The 22,361-nt window shown below is 38.3% G+C and overlaps 1 long non-coding RNA gene across 2 annotated transcripts in view; it reads right to left on the reverse strand.

Annotated features, from left to right (window-relative positions):
• LOC134476411 (uncharacterized) overlaps positions 1–22,361 on the reverse strand; it is a 137,305-nt gene that overhangs the window by 105,325 nt on the left and 9,619 nt on the right. The window lies entirely within an intron of this gene.

Consider the following 22,361-nt stretch of genomic DNA (forward strand, 5'->3'; position numbering starts at 1 on the left):
GTATATGTACTTTCTTCTGAGGGGCTCTAATTTCTCCATGCTTCATCTTTTGCTGTGATACCTGGTGATATTATAAGTGGCAGAGCCTGTTACCCTGAATACCTGAGTAATTACGGGCTGGAGAGCTAGTACCAGCCCCCATGCTGTTGACCCCAAGCCTCTGTAGCTCATGTAAGGTTGGATAGATAATTCTCTACAGAATCAAGCCACAGTGATTATATTTTTCTGCAGCATAAACTAGTGAGTATGTCAGTCTAAGGATTAACTTTGTAGTTACACAGATACAACTAAAGAGTGGGGTCTTTTTCCACTGAGTGGGCCTTTGCCTAAAAATACAGGAGCTGAAAAAACAAAAGTAAGTCAACCTTCCATCCCCTATGCTCCAGAGACCAGTGGGAAGAAAGGAGAGATTCCTAAGCCCAAAGCTGGGCAAGGTTGTTGTAGATTATGTCTAGATGTTGCCCCAAATCCTCATCCACTCACAGGTGTGGCTTTGGGGGGGTAAGTGGATCTTGGATATTTGAGCATGGGTGTATTGGCACTGGCTTAATACACTGATTGGTGTAGCATGGTTTTGGATGTTGGATGACGGACTTTCTGAAGTGGGAAGGCCCCTTCTGGGTGTGGGGTCCACCATCTGGGCTGGGATGGAGTGAAAAGGGAAAGAAGAAGAGAGGATCGCCGCTTCCTCCTGCCATGCCATGGACTGTTTCTCCTGTGTGATGCCACTCTGCCATGGCACCCCACCTTGCAGCTGACTATAGACTGAACCCACTACAAACTGTGAATCCAAATAAACTTTTCCCCTTTTAACTTGTATCAGGCATTTTACTCCAGCAACAAGAAACTAACTACAAGACATTTCAAGCAAGAATCTGAGGATATAACAATGTAAAGGGTATGATTTTTTCCAGAAGACTCAAGTTCTGGTAGGAGAAGGGCAGGATTCTGTTTGCAGCAGGAGTAATTCATGGGCTGCTGTCTTATGCTGCCCACAGACATGGTCATGTGTCTATTTAGAACAGCCACAAACAGTGAAGGATATAGTCAAGCAGATAGTAGTTGAGTTAGTGTCAGCTACCCATAAACATCCAATAGGCTTTTTTTTTTTTTTTTTTTTTTTGGTACTGGGGATCAAAGTCATGACCACCCACTTGCAAGGCAGGTGCACTAAATCCCCAGCCCAGCTTTCTTTTCTTTTAAAAACTTTTTAAAGAAAAAAGCAGAAAAACCGTCAGTATACCTTCACCCAAATTCACTAGTCCACTAAAACAGAGATGCTAAAAACCAACTGATCATTTTCCTATCCCACGCAGTTTCAAACTCTATTTCACACTTCAGTATTAAAGTTTTATAAGTCAGTTTATATTTAACATTTGCAAATGATGAAAATTCCCTAATATACAGCTAATTCAAATCCGTAACTGTAACACTTCAGAGAAAAACAGACAAAACTATAGCAGTCAGTTAAAAAAAAAAAAAAAGAAATTGAAAAATTAAAAAAATTCAACTTGTTGGCCAGGTGTGGTGGCATACAGTGGTAATTCTAGCACTTGGGAGGCTAAGGCAGGAGGATCGCTTTTAGTTCAAGGCCAGCATGGATTACACAGTGAGTTCAAATACAGCCAGTTCTACATGGCAAGACCCTCTCTCAAAAAAAAGTCAACCTCTCTAATAAAAAATTTAAATTGAAACCTCATTTTTCACCCAGAAACCTGAGAAGGAACACATGTTGAGAGAACATGAAGAAATAGCCATTCTCATATATCAGTGCCATTTTTGAAATGAGTGTGACTATCTCACCAAAAATACAAAAGTTTTCTTAAGTGTATTTGCTTTTTAGCACATTGATTTTAATTTTAGGAATTTCTTTGAGGAAAATAGGCAAAAAGTGTCTCTGGCCCCCCTAAGAAGAAAAATATTTATTACAACTTTATCTGAGAAAAGGTCACAAAAGAGTAACTTTGGCTAACAAAAAACAAGGTTTTGTACAGATAAATACCACTATCTACATAGTGCTTACCAAACACCAACCTCTGTGCTTACCATGTACGTGTATTAACTCATCCAGTTCTCCCAACATTACAGTTGCCAGCATTTCAGTTGCCATCAACATTGCCGGAAATTTTTTAACTCATTCCAGACCTTAAATCTAGTAAATGATGCGATAGCATCTATAACCCGCTGCTCTGACCCCAGAACTACCATCTTGGACTACAATGTAGAGTTTGTCAAATAGATTGCAAGCATCTTTCTGCAGCCATTAGGACAAAGAAGATTTTTATGTACTATCATGAAGATGTTTATAAGTACAAAAGTAAATTACAAAACATTAACTATGATATTAAACCATATACTGGAAGAAATACGGTATCTTTAACAAATGATGCTGTGAAAACTGTCCATCCACATACTGAAGATTATGTCTAGAGCCATATCTCTCACCATGTACTAAACTAAAATCAAACTGGATCAAAAAACTAAATGCTAGTCTCACTGTTTTGAATGTCCACTTTTTATGCTTTGATCCTGTGACTTCAGCAACTATCTCTAAGATGATAATGTGTAATCTATTAACTGGTGATTTCTTACTGGTTTTTTCTTTTTTGTAGTTCTGTATTACTTGTACCCTTACACTGTTTTGTTTTGTTTTGTTTTTTCTCTTTTTCCATTTAAATAAAATTAAAAAAAAAACTAAATGCTAAAACAGAAACACTTAACCTGAGAAAAATAAAACAGGTAAAACTCGAAGTCATAGATGTAGGCAAGGAATTTCTGAACAGAATCCTATTTACATAGGAAGAGGTACTAAGAATCAATAAATGGGATCCAATCAAATTTAAAAGGTTCTGCACAACAAAAGGAAAAGCCAACAGAGTAAAAAGACTACCTCCAGAATAGGAAAAAATTTGCGAGCCATTTCTTAGACAGAGGACTAACATCTAGAATATATAAAGAACCACCCCAAACTAGACAACCTCCCCAAAAGAAAAGTCCCAGTCATAAACGGGCAAATGAAATGAAGCACTTCACATAAGACATACAAATGGCAAAAAAATTCATGAAGAAATGCTTGACATTGTTGATCATTAGAGAAATGCAAATTAAAACAACATTGTGATTTCATCTCACACCAGAAAGAATAACCATCATCAAGAAATCAAAAAACAAATGCTAGCCAGGCTACTTGGGAAAAGAAACCCTTCCATAATTGTTGGTAGGAATTCAAACTAGAACCATCACTATGGAAATCAGTATGGAAAGTCCTCAAAAAAACTAAAACTAGAAATCCCACTTGACCCAGATATTACCCTTCTAGATATCTTTCCAAAAGAGTTAAAGACATCATATTACAGGGACACGTGTGCAATCATGTTTATAACAGCACAATTTGTAATAGTTAACTCTGGTAAGTGGCTTCTATGCTTATCATCAGATGAATGCATAAAGAAATGAAGTTCTACTCCACCACAAAGAAAGCCAAACTTGAGTCACTCTAAGCAAACAGAAGCACCTTTAGATCATAGTGCTAAATGAAGTAAATCGGGCACCCAAGATTAAGTATCATATGGTTTCTCTCATATAAGAGAAAAATTATAGGTATAGAGCAAAGTAAAATATAGTAGAAAGTAGGGAGATAAATCTTTCTCAAATGGGAAGGAGATCAAGAAATGGAGGGAAGAAAGAAGAAAGGTAGTCAAGGGGATGAAAAATGGAATTACAGTGTGTCATGTACCCACTGCCTACAAGGAATATAAACACCATGTACTGAAAATTGGCACTAATTTAAAAAAAGGAAAAAATATATATATTTGCAAATAAAGTGTGTAAAGAACACTCCTCAAAATAGTATCAGTGTGGCTAAAGAAGAGAGAGGAAAAAGTACAGGAGCATGCAAAACTGATTGAAACCTTAAATGAACAACATAGAAAACAAGCAGAATTCATGAAACAAACTCAAAGAAACATCCAAGAAACAAAAAATTCTATTCAGAGCTGGCAGAACCATTTAAAATGAAGCTGAGGATAGGATTTTGGGCCTTGAGGACAGGATCGCAACTAGCGATCAAGAAAAGATAGAACTTTTAAAAATAACAAAGCAGCATGAAATGACAAACCAACAGCTTCAAAATGATGCCAAGAGCAACAATGTAAGATTAATAGGCATCAGTGAAGATGCAGGAGTCAATGCAGATGACATAACTAAAATATTCACAGAAGTAATAGCAGAAAATTTCCCAAACATGGGGAAAAAATCTGATATGCACATAAAGTGAGGCATACAAAACACCAAACAGTCACAACCAACATAAATCTACACCCAGACATATAATAATTAAGATCTCAGATACACAGCATAATAAAAACAGAATACTAAAAGCTGCTAGAGAAAAAATACAACTCATCTATCAAAGCCCATTAGAATCACAGCAGACTTTTTGGCACAAACCCTCAAGTCAAGATGAGGTTAGAGTGAGGTATTTCAAGACCTGAAAGAAAACAACTTTCAACCCAAACTGATGTACCAGAAAAACTTTCTTTCAAATTTAATGGAGAAACCAGATACTTCCATGACAAAGAACGACTGAAGAAATTCATGTCCACCAAACCAACTCTAGAAAGAGTATTGAAAGACATACTGGATAGAGATAAAAATGACCACAATCCCCAGAATAACAACAGAAAGAAAGCACCAGGTACAACAAGCGATGAAAAAAATGGGGAAAAGCAGAAAGCAAACAACCAGAGAATAATATGGAAAACTTGAGCCAGTACATATCAGTGATATCCATAAATGTAAATGGCCTCAATTCACCTATCAAAAGAAATAGACTGACAGAATGGATCAAAAAACAAAAATCCCACAATATGCTATATACAAGAAACACATCTGACCCAAAAGGAAACTCATAGATTAAAAATCAAAGGATGGAAAACAGTATTTCATGAAACAGGAACCCAGAAAAAAGCAGGGGTAACTATTATATTTGCAGACAACATGAACTTCACACCTAAAATGATTAAAATATATAAAGTCAGTACATACTCGTTAGTGGAAAAAATTCAAGAGGAAGAACCAACAATTATAACTATATATATGCACCAAATACAGGCGCACCCAACTATATAAGACAGATACTAATGGACATGAAAAACCAAATACACAAGAACACAATTATAACAGGGTACCTTAACAGCCCATTGTCTCAAAGAGATATATCAACTAGACAAAAAATCAGGAAAGAAATAATAGAACTGAATCATACCTGTGAGCAATTGGATTTAGTAGATGTTTACAGAGTGTTCCATCCAGCCACATCAGAATACACATTATTCTCAGCTGCACATGGGACATTCTCCAAAATAGACTGTATATTATCCCATAAAACACTCTTAAGTAACTACAAAGGTATTGAAATTATTCCATATGTAATATCTGACCATAGTGCATTAAAATTGAAAATTAATGGCAAAAGTAATTGCAAAACATGCATAAATATATGGAAATTAAATAAAAACCTTTTGAACAACCCGTGGGCTATGGATGAAATTAAAGAAGAAATAAAGCAATACCTACAATTCAGTGAAAATGCAGAAACAACATACTGCAATCTGTGGGACGCAATGAAAGTGGTCTTAAGAGGTAAATAGGTAACAAAAAACTGTCATATCAAGAAAACAGAATGAGCACAAATAAACAATCTAATGCTTCATCTCAAGCTTCTAGAAAAAGAAGAACAAGTTAAACTCAAAGCTCATAGAAGAGAGGAAATTGTAAAGATTTGAACAGAAATCAATGCAATTGAAACTAAAAAAATATATAAATAATTAATGAATCAAAAAGCTGATTTTTTGAAAGAATAAACAAAATTGACAAACCTCTAGCTAACCTTATAAAGAAAAAGAAAGAAAAACCCAAATTCATGCAAGAAGGACTGAAAAGGGGGAAATTATGACAGATCCCATGGAAATTCAAAGGACCATGAATACCTACTTCAAAAATCTCTACTTACATAGAGTGGAAAACACAGAGGAAATGGACAGATTTCTAGGAACATATGAACTACCAAAGCTCAACTAAGAAGATACAGCAATTTTGAATAACCCAATATCAGCTATTGAAATTGAAAATGTAATTAAAACTTACCAACAAAGAAAAGCCCAGATCCTGATGGATTCATGGCTGAATTCTACAAGAAATTTAGAGAAGATTTGATGCCAATACTCCTTATGCTCTTCAATGAACTTAAAAAGGAAGCATTTCTCCATAAATCATTCCTGGAGGCAAGTATTACTGATACCCAAACCAGAGAAAGACCCAACCAAAAAGGAAAACTATAGGTCAGTCTCACTAACGAACATTGATTCAAAAATTCTCAATAAAATACTGGCAAATAGAGTGCAGCAAACCATCAAGAAGATTATACATCATGACCAAGTGGGATTCATCCCAGGAATGCAGAGATGCTTTAATATATGCTAATCAGTAAATGTAACACATCACATCAACAGAGCCAAAAGCAAAAACTGCATGATCATCTCAATAAATGCAGAAAAAGTTTTTGATAAAGTCCAACACATGTTCATGATAAAAACCCTTCAGAAACTTGGAATACGTGATGTCTACCTCAATCTCATAAAGGCCATTGATAACAAATCAACAGTCAACATATACTAAATAGACAAAAACTGAAAGCTTTCACACTAAAATCAGAAAGAAGACAAGGATGTCCACATCATCACTCCTATTCAATATAGTTATGGGCAATCAGACAAGAGAGAGAAATAAAAGGAATAAAGATAGGAAAGAAAGAAGTTAAATTATGACTATTTGCAAATGACACAATACTTTATATAGAAGATCAAAAAAACTCCATTTAAAGACTGCTAGAAGTAATAATCAAATTCAGCAGCATAGCTGGATACAAAGTCAATGCTCAAAAATTAATAGTATTATGTACACAAACCAAAAACTCACTGAGAGAGAAATTATGGAAATATCACCCTTCACAATAGCATCTAAAAAAAAAGAAATACTTCATAATCAACCTAAGAATATAAAAGACCTATATTATGAAAATTGTGCTATACTAAAAAAAAGAGATTGAAGAGGATATTAGAAAATGGAAGGATATTGCTTGCTTTTGCCTAGGAAGAATCAACATTGTGAAAATGACCATGCTCTCAAAACTATTATACAGATCTAATGCAATCCCAATCAAAATACCGTTAGCATACCTCACAGATCTAGAGAAAACACTCCTAAAATTCATTTGGAAACAGAAGAAACCTAGAATAGCAAAGGCAATTCTGGACAACAAAGGCAAGGCATGAGGCATCTCAATTCCTGACTTGAAACTATACTACAAAGCCACAGTGATAAAATCAGCATGGTACTGGCAAAGAAATAGACCCGAGGATCAGTGGAACAGATTAGAAGATACAGACAAAGCTACAAAGACATTCAGCCACCTGAAACACAAAGGTGCTAAACATGTTCACTGGAAGAAGGATAGCCTCTTTGATAAATGGTGTTGGAAAAACTGGCTTTCCACAAGCCAAAGACTGAAACTAGATCCAGGCCTGTCACTATCCACTAAACAAAGTCTAAATGGATCAGAGATCTGAATATTAAAACAGACACACAAAATCTACTGAAAGACAAGGTAAGTAGAAGTCTTGGAGACACAGGGCTAGGCAGAGAATTCATGAACAAAATGCAAGCTGCACAGGAAACACTTCAAAGAAACAACAACTGGGGTCTCACATTATTAAAAAGTTTCTGCACTTCAAAAGAAATCAACAATAGAGTGAAAAGAAAACCCACAGAATGGGAAAGAATTATAACCAGCAACCTGTCAGACAAAGGACTTATATTCAGAACATATAAAGAACTGAAAAACAACAAGCCCCCCAAATTCAAAGACCCTCTTCAAAAATGGGCATCTGAGATGAACACACAGTTCTCAGATGAAGATATACAAATGGCAAATAAATACATGAAGAAATGTTCACCATCACTGGTCATTTGAGAAATGCAAATTAAAACAGCATTGAGATTTCATGTCACTCTGGAGGTGCCATCAAGAAATCAACTGATAACAAATGTTGGCGAGGCTGCAGGGGAAAAGGAACTCTGCTCCACTGTTGTTGGGAATGTAGACTGGTACAACTACTATGGAAATCAGTGTGGAGAATTCTCAGAAAGCTAGGATTGGAAGTTCCATTCATGGGTATTTTCCCAGAAAAACTGAAAAGGTCATATCACAGTGATATATGTGTGCCCCTGTTCACAGCAACACAATTTATAATAGGTAAATCTTGAAAACAACCAAGATGCCCATCAACCGCAGAATGGATGAAAAAAATGTGGTATTTTTACACAATGGAATATTACTCAGCTATAAGAAGGATGATCTTGAGGCCTACATAGGCAAATGGAGGCAACTTGAGGCTATCCTTATTAGTGAAATAAATAAGAATCATATTTATAAATATCACATTGTGTTTCTAGTGCAAAAAGTAATAAGAAATGTAGGAGTAATAAAACCCAAAATATATAATTGATATTGTAAAAAAGAGAGGAAAAGAAAGTGCTCTAAAGGATATAACTGCATGTATTTTTAAGTGTGTAGGATTGATAACCATATTACTAAGTTTCTGTTGGATAGCTGAACAGAACTGTTTGCAGTCTCACTGTTTCGGTGTCCACTTTGTATTCTTCACTTTTGTAATTTGAACAACTATTTGTAAGAGGACAATATGTAGTTACCGACTAGTGATTTCTTACTGTTTATTTTTTTTGAAATTATATATTATTTCCACCCTTTTTCTGTTTTTTCTTTTCCTTTAAATAAAAAATTTTCAGGAAAAAAAAGATTATCAGTGCTGGGATGTAGAAAATTTTTACTTCCCTTTATTTTCTGGTTTTTGAAATAGTCATATAATCCTCATACTACAAAATTTTAAGTGACTTCTCCCATTACCCAGTCGTACTTTCTTCTCTACCCTTTCACAGATGATCCAAGGGACGCTCCTGAAAAACCTTCTGCACCTAAACTCCAACTCAGTCCGCTTCCCAGAGAATCCAGCTATGCACCCTGGGGCCTGTAATGCTCTAAGGAAGCAGGCAATAAGTCAGGGCTTCCATCTGGCTCACTCACCAGATCGGGCCAGCAACAAGGACCCTATCACTGAAGTGGGAGGAACACAGCCAGTCTCTGGTCTAATGACTAATACTCTCCTATGGTGAATTAGGTAGTTTTAGAAAAGAGAAGAGAAGGGAATGTAATGCTGTGTACTTGGGGTTAAGAAGGTATGCGGCAAGAGTAACCCACAAGGTAGTGAGATATGGTGCCTGTTACACTCTACAGAAGCTCTACGGAAAGAACATAGCTCAACAAAAGGCTCAGAATAATTTCCAGGCAGGTGAAAGTTGGCGATTAAACCTAGAAGACCTCTAGGAAGGGAAATGAAGCCTTTCTCACTTGAAGAGAGTGGGTGGCAAAAGTTGAGACTCCTACACAAAGCCACACCTCACAGTGAGCGTGGCCTAAACTTCAGTGAGGGTTAAAACTCTCAACAAGGGTAATTCTCTTACTCCAAAATTAGGAATTTGGTTGGGAAAAATTAAGCCCAGGCACATGGAGCTCATGGATATCTATGTTGATTTTCCCCAAAACTGTTGAATTTTCAGGTTTCTCTAAATGTCCTGAGTCTAAGTAACCAATCTGCCTCTCTTTATTAAGATCTAAGACCATTGCCTTCCTAGAAAATAATGTATTGGTCCCTATCCCCACTCCTAGCAGTTTAGCCTATAACCACGTCTTACACCTAGATTAAATCACAACTTAACCCAAATGCAGACATGCTGGGCCTGGAGCTGGAAGACTACCTAGCATCTACAAACAGGTCTGGACTCTGAGGGCAATGATCAGAGAGGCCAGAACACAATATCACATAGGGAAAAGCTCACTCATTTAACAGTATGTTTCTGAAATGCAAGATGTAACATCCTGCCCAAAACCCTGGCAACTGATTATACAGTTGTCCCTTAGTTCGTGTGATTGGTCCTAGAATCTCTGCAATTAACAAAATCTGTATATACTCTAGTTCCTTATATAAAATGGTGTGGTATTGTGACAGGAAAGTTAAAATCAACAGTCTGATGCTCGGTTAAGATACAGTGTGTTCCACCCAGCTCACCATCTAGTTAGACCATTAGTCTCCATTAGCCTTGACTGATCATGTCAGCTGCAATTTAGAATAGTGTAACCTGACTCAGTCTGACCGCATTCATCTGGACTGCCTGGACAGTCATATATAAACTATTCTATTTTCAAGGACTGTCCAACTGAGATAAACTAGTCAAGGACATGCTTAGCTTCAACCAATCGCTCAGTCCCAGGTCCCTCCCTAGCTTCTCCTGCCATACGATTCTTTTTAAGTAAACCTGCCTGGAACGAATCTGCTTGACAACATATGATATAAACTGATTTGCTATTGGCTTTTGTATCTCTCTCTTGCACCCTTATAAAAACTAAACCCAAAATTGACTTGAGGCCAGTGATTTGGACTCAGTCCCCCAGCCTGCTAGCATTAATAAAGTTGCCTTCCAACTCCATGAAACAAAGTGTTTTTCACTTGGTTTGATATCAGATTTCTGCAACAGTATTTGCCTATAGCCCATGCACATTCCCCTCTACACTTTAAATCATGTCTAGATTACAGTACTTACACATACTGCAATATAAATATTATGTTGTTATTATATTCTTGTGATGGTTAATGGATTATGTCACCTTGACTAAGAGAAATTTAATTAAACTGGCTCAGCAATTCTACACCCTAGGGTGTGAAAGGCCAACCTCCTAGGGAGGCTTGCTGCCTGGATGATATAGGGAGGAAATGAAAGGTGGGCCTGCTTCTGTTTCTCTGGAGGAGTTCTGGATTCACCTCCACCTTGGACATCAACCTCTGGTTTCCAGCACAGAAACTTCAGCTTCCAGCACAGATCCTTCAGTGTTCCAAGATAGACTCTTCAGCCTTCCATCCTGACCATTGGCCTCCTGATACACACTCATGGGACACTGCAGTGAGCTCCAGACCTTCAGTTGAACCCATTGGTCTCCAGTGTGCAGACAGACCCTCTGCACTCATCCTCATCCATCTCTGTGGGTGGTGATATTAAGCCAATCTTATAGATTCTTGATTATTTATATACCTTGTGTTATATCTGTTTCCTTTGTAAATACTGACACAATTGTTTTATAGAATAATGACAGAAAGAATCTGTACATGGTCAATACAAACACAAGTATTATAACATATTGAATTCTCAATTGTGGATGCTATCTGTGAGTGCAAAACTCTCAGATACAGAGGGCTTACTGTGTGCTGTTAGGTTTTTTTCCTAGATGCAAAAGAAAAAGCAATGGCTCCCACTCAGAGAGAACAAAATGTCAGAATCACTATAATAAGTGTTAGAAAGGGGATTAAAGACAGAGAGGTGAGAATGCAGGAGTATAAAATATGTACCTTGTTAGACCAAAATATTCACCAAATGATTATATTGCCCAGGAAAGTCATAAGGAGTGCATTGCAGAGAGATACACAGGCATCTCTAAAAGTTCAATAGTACCTGTCCTTCATGAATCATTGGCATACGGGAAGGGTGATCTCAAAATCAGGCTAACTAACAGCATTAGTTGAACAATCTCCCATCCCCACCCTCAAGATAGATGCCAGATAATGGTAATTAACTGTCATAAATCATAGCGAGCAGCAAGATCAAAGTGATACCCAGATAACCTGCCACAAGAGTGACAGAGAGACTTAGCAGATTGCAGCATTTCTAAGATGGACAGTCCATGTAAGTGCTCTTCAACTTAACATCAGAGTAAACCAAAAGTTTGCTTGATGATCAGGAAGCTCAGGGAAGTTGTCCCAGTAGAAATCTGTGATCCTTTGTCCAGTTATTGGATCCCGTGTATGTTTTAAACTTGGAACTCACTGGTTGAATAAGAAGCTGAGTTTCCAAGTGGTGGACTTTGCTAAGGGAAATCTACAAATATAAACAACATGAAAAGCTGTAATCTGCAAGTGTCATCTGGAAAATTAAAATTAGGATGAGACACTGTCTCATGCCCAACGATATGGCTACTGTCATAAAGACTGACAACATTTGGTACAAATGTTGGCTAAAATATGTAGCATTTGATGTGGGGACTGAAACTCATGGATCAGTAGGTGTGAGAGCTGAAGATAATGACAATACCTGGTCAGAAGCTATTGGTGGCCTCCTCCAGCCCCAGGAAAGTATGCAAAGGATTCAGGTTATAAGTACTTCATTCCCATACATTTTTTAAAAAATCATTTAATAGGATTTTCTCACACATTTTTTTAAACCTTTTAATCGCATTCTGAAGATACATGGTCTGAATATATTTAAGTGTGTAGCCTTCTGGACTTTTTACTATACAACTTTTTAGTGACCTAAAATAGAAAAATTGAGTAGAAACGTAGAGTTCCTATAATTCCTATAGATCACTCATCCAGTATATAAGTTAAATTTTGATTGCTGAACTAAATGCTGAGCAAAACAACTTATAGAAGAAAATTTTATTTTGGCTCACACACATTTTCAGAGACTGCAGTCCACCGTCAGTGGCTGCACCCCTCTGGGCCTGAGGCCAGGCATAAGATTATCACTGCAGAAGAGCATGTTCGAGCCAAGCTGCTCTCCTCAAGGGGGCCAAGAAGCAGAGACAGTGAGAGAGCATCACAGGAAGGGCTGGGACATACTAGAGTCCCCAAGGTCATGTCCCATAACTGTTTCCTGCAATGAGATCCCACCTCTGCATAGCCCATTCATCTATGAACTAATCACTGGCTTAATCCATTGAGAAACTGAGTGTCCTCTCAATCCAAATATTTTACAAAGGGCCATTAGTTGGCCTTCAGGGAACATTTTAGATATAAGCCATGATCCTCAGTTTACTTATTGCCAGTACTTTGTATGATACTGTATGATACAGTTGGTATAATTAAATTAATATTGATATATTATCAATAATTAAATTCCATGTTTTGTTAGGATCTCCTTAATTTTCCCCTAATGTTCTCTTTCTGTTCTAGGACAAATTGCATTAAATCTTCATGTCTATTTAGTTTCCTCCTAACTATAGTTCCTAGACTTCCTTTATTTTTGTTTAGTGTATGGTTATGAGAATAATTTGCACTCATTTGGGGGAACTGGCATATCTTGATCATTCCTGAGCCCCTGTGCCCATCGTTTTAATGACTTTATTCTGTTGAGCAGTATTGACCAGGTACATTATAAGATGCCTCTCCAGTAAAATTTGTCCAATGATTTTTGATCATTCCTGAGCCCCTGTGCCCATCGTTTTAATGACTTTACTCTGTTGAGCAGTATTGACCAGGTACATTATAAGATGCCACTCCAGTAAAATTTGTCCAATGATTTTCTTATGGTAAGATCAGATTTATGAGATTTCCTAGGCTTTTATTTTTAATCCTGTTCTGGGTCACTTGGAGGCTAAACTAAAAATAGTCCAAATTACTAACTGAAGAACGTTCTTTTTGTTCACTGGAAAACCTCAGTTGCTCTCTGCTTTAGTGGGGGACCTAAGGCTCAAATTCTGTTTCAGAAATAATATTAAAAATGTCTTAGAATGTTCACTTAAAAAAAAAACAACCCTACTCTTTACATTCCAGAATCTATAAAGTAACCACATTTGCTTTTATTTAATCAACGGTTATTTGGGGAGTGCTGCTTCCCCCAGTTCCATGGGCACATAAGTCATTTTTCAGCTCAATAGAGACATTTGTTCTAATTACTTTATAATGATAGCATTTCACTAAATTACTAAGGAGCAATTTGTTTTTTTCTGAGGATAATTGGCATTAAAACATTACTTATGATTGAGACTCTGTTCTGGGTTTTATTTTTCTTTCCGAGAGAAAGTGGATGCACGTGATTGAGAAGGCAAATTAGTGCATGCTTAATTGACTAACAATAGAAAAGCTGGCAGCTGGTCTTCGTGATATACATTGGTGGCAATTTTGTTATAAATAAGTCAGGCTGAACAAATGCAAAGAAATTTTGAGAAAAACAAAGAGAGTTTACAATATGAAAAATACTTGAGCTTTCTATATATTGAAAATATCTGAGCCTTCTTTATGTATACAGTTTGAGAGTTTTGTGTCTATTTTTTTTTCATTCAAGACAATATTTTGAGACTGACCAGCCATAACAGCAATTTACGCCACCTCAAGAGCAATTATACCCTGTGACTTCTGTGCCTGGCAGGCTGCTTGCAGGTTTGTGCTGGTTCTGGGTAACCTCTGCAACAGAAGGGTCTGAAAAACCACTTTGATGAGAAAGAAGAGAAGGAAAGAAGGGACAAGAAAATGGTTGTACAGTATTAGAAGGGCTGTCATCTGAAAGAGGAAATAGATTGTCAGGGTATAGTTCCAGAATTAGAGCCTGTGGGTGGAAATTACTGGGAGACAGTTTTCAGCTCTTTATAAAGAGGAACATCTTTTAACAACAGGTCAGTGGGGTACCTGGGATGGCAGTTGACTTTCTCACTACTGGGATTATTCAAGAAGGGGACTGACAAAGGAAAGCCTCACTTAAGTGGGAGAGGACATCTTCCTTGTGGCTTTCAATTTAGACAAATCTAGGCTTTATCTCCACATTACCTTAGTTGGTCGGAGTAAGTTTTAATCTCCTGTATTTTACATTAATTAAAGTTCTATTATTTCCACTCCAAATAACTACAACCTTTCAGCTGCCCTGCAAACTTCCTAAGTTTGAATACTTAGGACCCAGGGTAGATTTTTGAGTTATTAATTTCAAAACTTTCTCTATAACAAAGTCCTTCCCCTGTCTTGTCTCCAAACTCACTGCTGGCAGAGAGGTCCTCATCCCTAAACAACAGCACACATAGGTCCTTCATAGGGCCAGTTGGCCATTAAAACAAAAATTAGTGTTCTGCAAATCTTCTGCAAGTTGCCTTCGATAAATACAAAGAGGAAGCAATGAGAAGAGAGGAAATGTTTATGTGAAGGTTTTCTGCAGGTAGCTGAAAGGTTTTCTTAATCTATCAGTAACATCTTTACCCACCCTTCCTCCCCCATATCTTAGCTCTGTGCATGGAGCCTAGATCCCACTACCTGCTTTAGATATGAGTTCAGGCCTTACCCAAAGCAGAAAAAGTAGAGGAAATAAGTTAATTCCCATCCCAGAGATCCCCTGTTGACTTCTTGTCAGCTCCCATAAATTCCAGCATAACAAGCATTCTCACTGTCCACAGAGTTCAGCCTAACCTTTGCATTTCCAGTTATTTTTTTAGCTTGAATGCATCAGCAAATCTTTCAAACTTTTACATCAGGTTTAGATCTTCTCTTCCTTTTTCTTTTTTTCTCAAAATCACTGTCTCTGAGAAGTCTGCCAGTGAATCTCACTCCCTAGCTTCACCCTCTGGCTCTATCTCTCATACTTTGTGAACAGCTAGAGGACACCAGGGTGACCTCATTTCTACACTGACCTATGCACAAAACAAGTTATTTCAGGAGATCTATGGTAATGTTTCATAATACCTTGATATAAAAGAAATGTCATTTACTTTTCAATCCACAGATGTTTGATCCTTAGGCTGACACCACAAAGGCCTCCAGCATTACAGCCCCAAGCTTCCCACAGAGAGAAGGCACTGCCAATGGCTTGTTTCAAGGAAACTGGGCAGGTGTTGACTCTCTCAGCCAAGAAAGATCAGATGAGTCTCTCCTTCCACCTACAAGATTTGCGGAAGGCTCTGCCCAAGCCACACCCCTTCAGGAGAACTAACAAGCAGCACAAAGGTAAATAAATATATATAGATGGGCATGCACAATAGGCAAAGCACCTTGACTGCCTAAAGCTAATTTTGCTTTCAGAGACCATTTAGGCAGCCATTCATCTGGAGCAAAGGTGACATTCATCTACTGCATCATGATTAATAAAGGGCAGTACGAGACTAGGAGACCCCGTTTCCTAATTTATGACTCACTTACCTCATGCAAACATAGTTAAAGAAGGGGGGGGGGTGTTTTGTTTTGTTTTGTTTTGCCTTGTCTTTTTTGAGTAGCCCAGGTTGGGCTTGAACTCACCACATTTCCCAGGCTGGCCTCAACCTTGTGGCAATCTTCCTGCCTCAAGAAAGGTTATTGTATTTGGGGAAAACTAATGTAACATACAAAGACCTGGGACTGACTTGATGGATTACCTCTCTCAGTATTTTTACCCAGGAAATGGAGTAATAATACCATCTTTACAGCTTCTGGACGGACGTGACACAAACAGATGCCCTTCTGCTTAAGGACACCACACCAATTATTTCCTTCTCTATTTCTGCAATTCAGTCAACCCCTGGCAGTCATTTCAGTGTTAATGACTCCCCAGAACACATCAAAAAAATTGTCTCACACATCTGAAATAAGATGCTTAGCCAACTCTACATGCAACATTTAAATTTTACTCTTTAAAGTGAACATTTTTGAAGCCCTCTTTCTAGCTTTTCTGGGCTAGAGTCAAAATAAGAGGAATATTTTGAAAATGTTCTGTAATTCCTAATTGCAGTTTGAAATACGCAGGACTTGGCTTTTTTTTTTAAACTTTGAAGTACACATTGCCTTATAAACTTGATTTTTATATGGTATTGAATAGATGGGCACATTGGTTAGGGCAACAAACATGAAAAAATCCAGATTGAATGACACATGGTGGAAACTTCTCCTCCCTGAGGAGCTACTGATTTCCAAATATACTTGTGCAGGATAAAGACCAAACCAGCATTGGGAACAGGAGAGGAAACAAAGGGAGCGGAGTGGAGGGCTCTTCGGGTAGGATACTGGGGAGAATGGCAAGATCTCTAGCTGCCCTCCTTTGGGTTTGGTCTGGGTTCGGGATATTCCCACTGCTTCCATGTCGAGGTGTAACACAGAGGCAGGAGGCCTGCAAGAGGTAAAGCCATCAACTAATGATTTAACATGCTACCAGGCAAGACCAAGTAGGTGGTCCTGCTGTCCCCACAGCCCCCTCCCCAGTGAGCACAAGCACATATATCCTTAAACTGTTGCCTGTCCTTTCAGGACTTCCCCTTCCAAGCTGCCTTTGTACTCTTTGTAACCTGATTTCACTTCTAAAAAACATGTCGTGGCGGAGGAAGCACCCAGAGGACTCTGCCCCTGCTCTGTGTCACCACCCCTCCCACTCCAGACGGTTCTAGTTTCAAGAGTTTGCATTCTGGGCTCTCAGACACATTCATGTCTTGCCTTGATAGACTCCTGTGTTCCATGGCCCTTTTGCCCCTGCTCTGCTGACCAACCCTGCTGTCTGCTCCTGGAGAATCCCATGTCTTGAGTGTTCTGCAGGACTATTTGCTCTATTTTGGTATCCTACGCACATAATTGCTGATTGATCCTGACCCTAAGAATCACATATTGTTATCCAGGATTCATGGAAGGAAAATAGACTTTAGGGAGATTGTTATCAGAAACAGGATTCTAGCCAGATTTGCCTCTATAATGTTACCCGTCCTATAATAATTTCCCTCTGGTTTCTCAATGAAAAGGAATTTTTATTTTCTTCTTTAGGAAAAGAAACATACTATGGATTTGTTTTCAATGCAGCCCAGTGACTTTTTTAACCTAATACAATATAAATTATCATCTTCTGTTTTACTAACATACACTTAACTTTCTTATCCTTGCTACTGTTTCACATAGTTCATGCCTCTCAGAGAAAATGATCCCACCTCAGGCACAGGACAAGACAGGGTAGTATACAAATTGTTCCATTCTTTTTGGCAGTGATTGGTTTAGATATGCATGGTGCACCAACTCTAATCAATAAGATTAGAGAAGAGCTTTGATAGGGCCTCATGAAAATTTTCTTTCTTGCTTTTGAGAAAAAAAGCATACTCTCTCAACCACTGAACATGAACAAGGAAGCAAGCAACTGCCCTGGCTCTAAACAGCCATGGAACCAGGAGAAGACAATACTGGCAACAAAGCCAGCTAGCCATAGATGGGAAGGGAGAAGTGATATCATTTAATGACATCAATATGGCATTGGACCAACCATCCCTGAAGGCAATTCCCCACCTTTGGATCAATAATCTCTAGAGGCAATGGCATACCTCTGAAGTTCCTGTGTCACAAGCAAATACATCCTATATGATACTGACAGATTTGATTATGGTTGCTTTTCAAAGATGAAAGAATTTTTAACTGATACTTGGATTCACCACCTTTCCTGCATCTGCACTACTATGGTGTTCATCATTCACATCCTGGATGATGGTCTATATACAACCCCTTAATCATTAAACAAAGTGCAGTCTTTGCAAGTGGCGAGTTCTGGGTAGAGCATTAAAGATGATCACACATTTTTTGTCACTGGGAAAACTAGAGGAGTTGGTGTCAATTTTCCTTTCTTTTGAGACTGGGCTGGCCATGTGGTCTATTTTGAGCAATGAAATGAAATTGACTGGGTAACTTGGGGCATTGAGTCTTACAAGATTGTCAGATTCTATATGAAATTTGGAACTTTCCCTTTTGGCATCCAACCACCACAGAAGATAGTTTTCTATGACATTACCAGACTCAAGGTAGGGAGGGGGGGGGAGTGAGGGAAGAAAGGGGAGAGAGAGAGAGAGAGAGAGAGAGAGAGAGAGAGAGAGAGCCACCCTGTGAAATAGCTCTGAGGTGCCATACATGTCATAAAACCCAAACTACAAAGTGAAACCCTGTTTCCAAAAGACAAATAAAACAAAACAAAACAAAAGCTTCTCAAATGCATCCAAGTAAACCCCAGCAGGAACCAGATAGAGTTAAAGAACCACTCTAAGGAGGCCTATCCAAAGTCAACTCACAAATAAAATGGTCATTGTTTTGGACCATTAAACTTTGAAGCAATTTATTACATAGCAATTGGTTACTGAAGCTGGAAGAAGTTATAGAAACTCTTTTTAAAAGACTAAGTGGAACAAAATGCTTTCTGCTGTATGTCTAAATGCAAACTTTATTACCCAGGACATGTTATTCTCCAAGAACATCCACAGATCCTGGTTTTAACTTAAAATGTGTAACCTAATAATACAATGCACATACATAACATGTGAATGTGTGTAAGAATGATGTCTGTCTACCCTGTTCCTTCCCGAGACCCCCTGGATAAGCTAGATCTCAAGTTCTTAGCAACGTTTCCAAGAAAATAGAAAATGTCTGAGAAAGCATTCGGACCAAGCAGAGTCCACTTCCTTGGTGTCATGGACAGTCACCATCTACCTACACACCCCCTACATTGCCAACAGCTGATTGGGACTTCATCTCCCTGGGCTTGTCTTGGCAGGGCTGCAGCATTTGTTCAAATATTTGTCCCATAAAAAATCAGCAGAATTGGAATTATCCATTAGCTGCTTTTAAATCGAGCAGATTTTTTAGCTAAATTTATTTTAACTAGGGATTTATGACAGGAAAGGAATAGTTCTAATTAAATGAGTATTAGTCTCAAACAGTATGAATAATGACCCTCTGGAAGTGTCCCAGTCCCGTAATAGCTAATTAACAGCTCATAACTGGGCTCCCTGTATGTCCCCTGGCAAGTGTGAAAGGAGGCCTGGACTGATTAATGGGATGACATCGAACCAGATTAAAAATGAAAATGGGCTTTGTACTGTCCAGATCTGCAAATCCACGTCACGTGAAAACCAGAGATTGTTTTTAAGGTACCCTGGGTACTCAGTGGGAACAAAGAGTGCACAGCCAAAGGTATTGATCTATTATAGCCACACACACACACACACACACACACACACGCATACACACTCCTTTCACAGCAGTGTAGTCAGCAGTGAGAAAGCGGCTATTGGGTCTGAGATGGAAAACCTAAGTAGCACTCCTACCGACTAGCTCTTTCTTTGCTGGTTTGAGTTTCTGACAAATTATTAAAGCAGACAGCCAGCAAATCAGATGTCAATAAATAGCAATTTCCATCTCTGTGATTCCATGTGAAGATGTGCTGAAAGTCCTTCTTTCCCTCAGCCAGAGGCTAAAGGAGGCTTTTCATTGTGAGAGCGGACTGTGGCCCATTTTCCCGAGGCCACTGTACATCTGTACCAAGTCACCTCCTACACATGCTTTCTCTGACACTTAACTAAAAAAGATAATTATGGACTCTACACTCACTCTTTATGTCCAAAGTCCCCTCTGCTAGACCTAGTTGGATCCTTTTTAGGTAGTTTATAGCTATGGTCCCACTGGCTGAGCCAGAAACAGACCCCTGCTTTTATCCTCAGCCCTTTATCTTATCCCAGAAAACTTTTAAAATCCTACTCAGCGCCAGCATTTATTTGCTGAGCAAAATGGCATTCAGCACACTGGAGCTGCTTTCAGCCAAGGTGGGGAAGAGGTACATATCACCCATGAAATGTAAGTTCCTCCTCTGAATGGCCAGCCCACTTCTATACTCCTCTGAACTGAGACATTATGAGGTCATCACATAGAGATGTGGGATCACCAAAATGCAATATGGATTTTCTTCTTGCCTGGCCTGAAAACAGAAGATTAGAGGTGGGTTGAGTGGAGGGAAACCTCCTTTCTGGATCCATAAGTAAAGTGTACGGTCTTGCTATCATCAGAAAATGGGACACTTTCTGTTAACCAAATAGATTGCCACTATTCAAAACCAGGATAATACTGAATTAAATTGGATAACTGAGTGTTTTAAAGAGGTACTGGAAGCTCTATGTTTTTAATTCATCATGACGAACCTTAGCAAAAAGCAAGTAAGGGCTAATATACAGAGAAATAGAAAGATCAGAAAGCCAGTTGTTACCATCCTGAGAGTGCCAGGCTCACCCTGTACCCCAGAAGATTCTTGATTTTCCAGTCTCTTTTGCTGCCTGTCATCTGACTGGTCAAGAATAGAGCACCAGGAAGGTTACACAAGTAATTGTGCACTCTCCCCTCCATGAGTAGCCCTTTTTCTTGATGCCAAGAACAATCAGGCTGGCTGCACCTCACAGAAACAACATACACATTTTAAAACTCTATGGGAAACAGTTTTAAAAACCCGGTCTTTATCAGATCCTTACAAGGCTTAATGCTAACCTACTGTTTGGTTGACTGCCAAGCAAGGTGTAAACTCTCAGGGGGTGATGTTGGTATCAGCTAATTAACACTCCCTCAGGTGAACAGAAGTGCTCTCTTGAGCTGGCAAGAAGCTCATTTTCTTGTGACTTAAGACTGACACTTCAAATTGTCAACAGTAATGAGAATGTGTCTCTTTAGTTATTTTAATCAGCAGGATGTACTGAGCAGTCTTTGGTTAGAACTTGGTCTACACAGCTTCGGTAAACAGATTAAAATTACCAGGTCAGGGAGAAAGTTACAATCAGCATATCCACTATAAAACATATAAGATAAATAATATGAATTAATATTGTATTAGTGTTGTGTGATTTAGGAATGATTTAAACGGTGGCTATCTTTTAAGTGTTAGCTAACAACTTCCATGATGATGATATTTTAAAATAGTAGCTGGGAGGAGGGTGAACAGAGATTAGCAGCAGAAGGAGGGAACTACAGACTAGGGAGAAAATTTGATAGTGTAAGGCCATTTAGGGAGCCTGTGATTTCTTAGAACAAGAAAGAAATCAAATTATTGTATTTGAACTTACAAGAGTAGTGAACAGAGAGGGATGACAACCAATAACATTATTATCAAAAACTGGGAAAAGTACTAGGTATAGGGAGATAGTGAGATGATCTAAATCCTCACCTTTGTATGGCAAGAAGACAGTGTAGAAGTGGAGAAATTAAGAAAAAAACCATCAGTATGTTACTTAGCTTTAGAGGCCACCAGCAGAACAGCTAGAATTATAAACCATTAGAAGATGAAAAGGGAGGCATCGGATACAAATGGCTCTTTGTCATTTTTGAATTTTCCTGTACTCAGTGACATTTTACAAATACACATGTGTGTTTGAAATGTTTTCCAAGGAACAGTGGCAGCCCCGGGCATCCCAAGTGCCTGTAAGACACTGCTGTGTGTTTTACTAATTTTATGATGGATGGAAAAAAAAATAGTGTGCCTTCAGAAACCAGTACTTAATAAAAAAAATTAAAATAAAAAAAAACAAAAAACAAACAAACAAAAAACAAAAACAGAGAGAAAAGGTCTTGGTGTTCTTGGCTTATGATTCACGTGGAACAAGTTTCAATATAGGAAGTCCCACAATCGATAGCATATTTTGATTCATTTATTCTTCTTGGGTCATGTTTAAGGGCTAT

The sequence above is a fragment of the Cavia porcellus genome, unplaced genomic scaffold, assembly GCF_034190915.1.
Source record: "Cavia porcellus strain 051 isolate PalLab524CR breed Dunkin Hartley unplaced genomic scaffold, mCavPor4.1 scaffold_6, whole genome shotgun sequence".
NCBI classification, from domain to species: domain Eukaryota; kingdom Metazoa; phylum Chordata; class Mammalia; order Rodentia; family Caviidae; genus Cavia; species Cavia porcellus.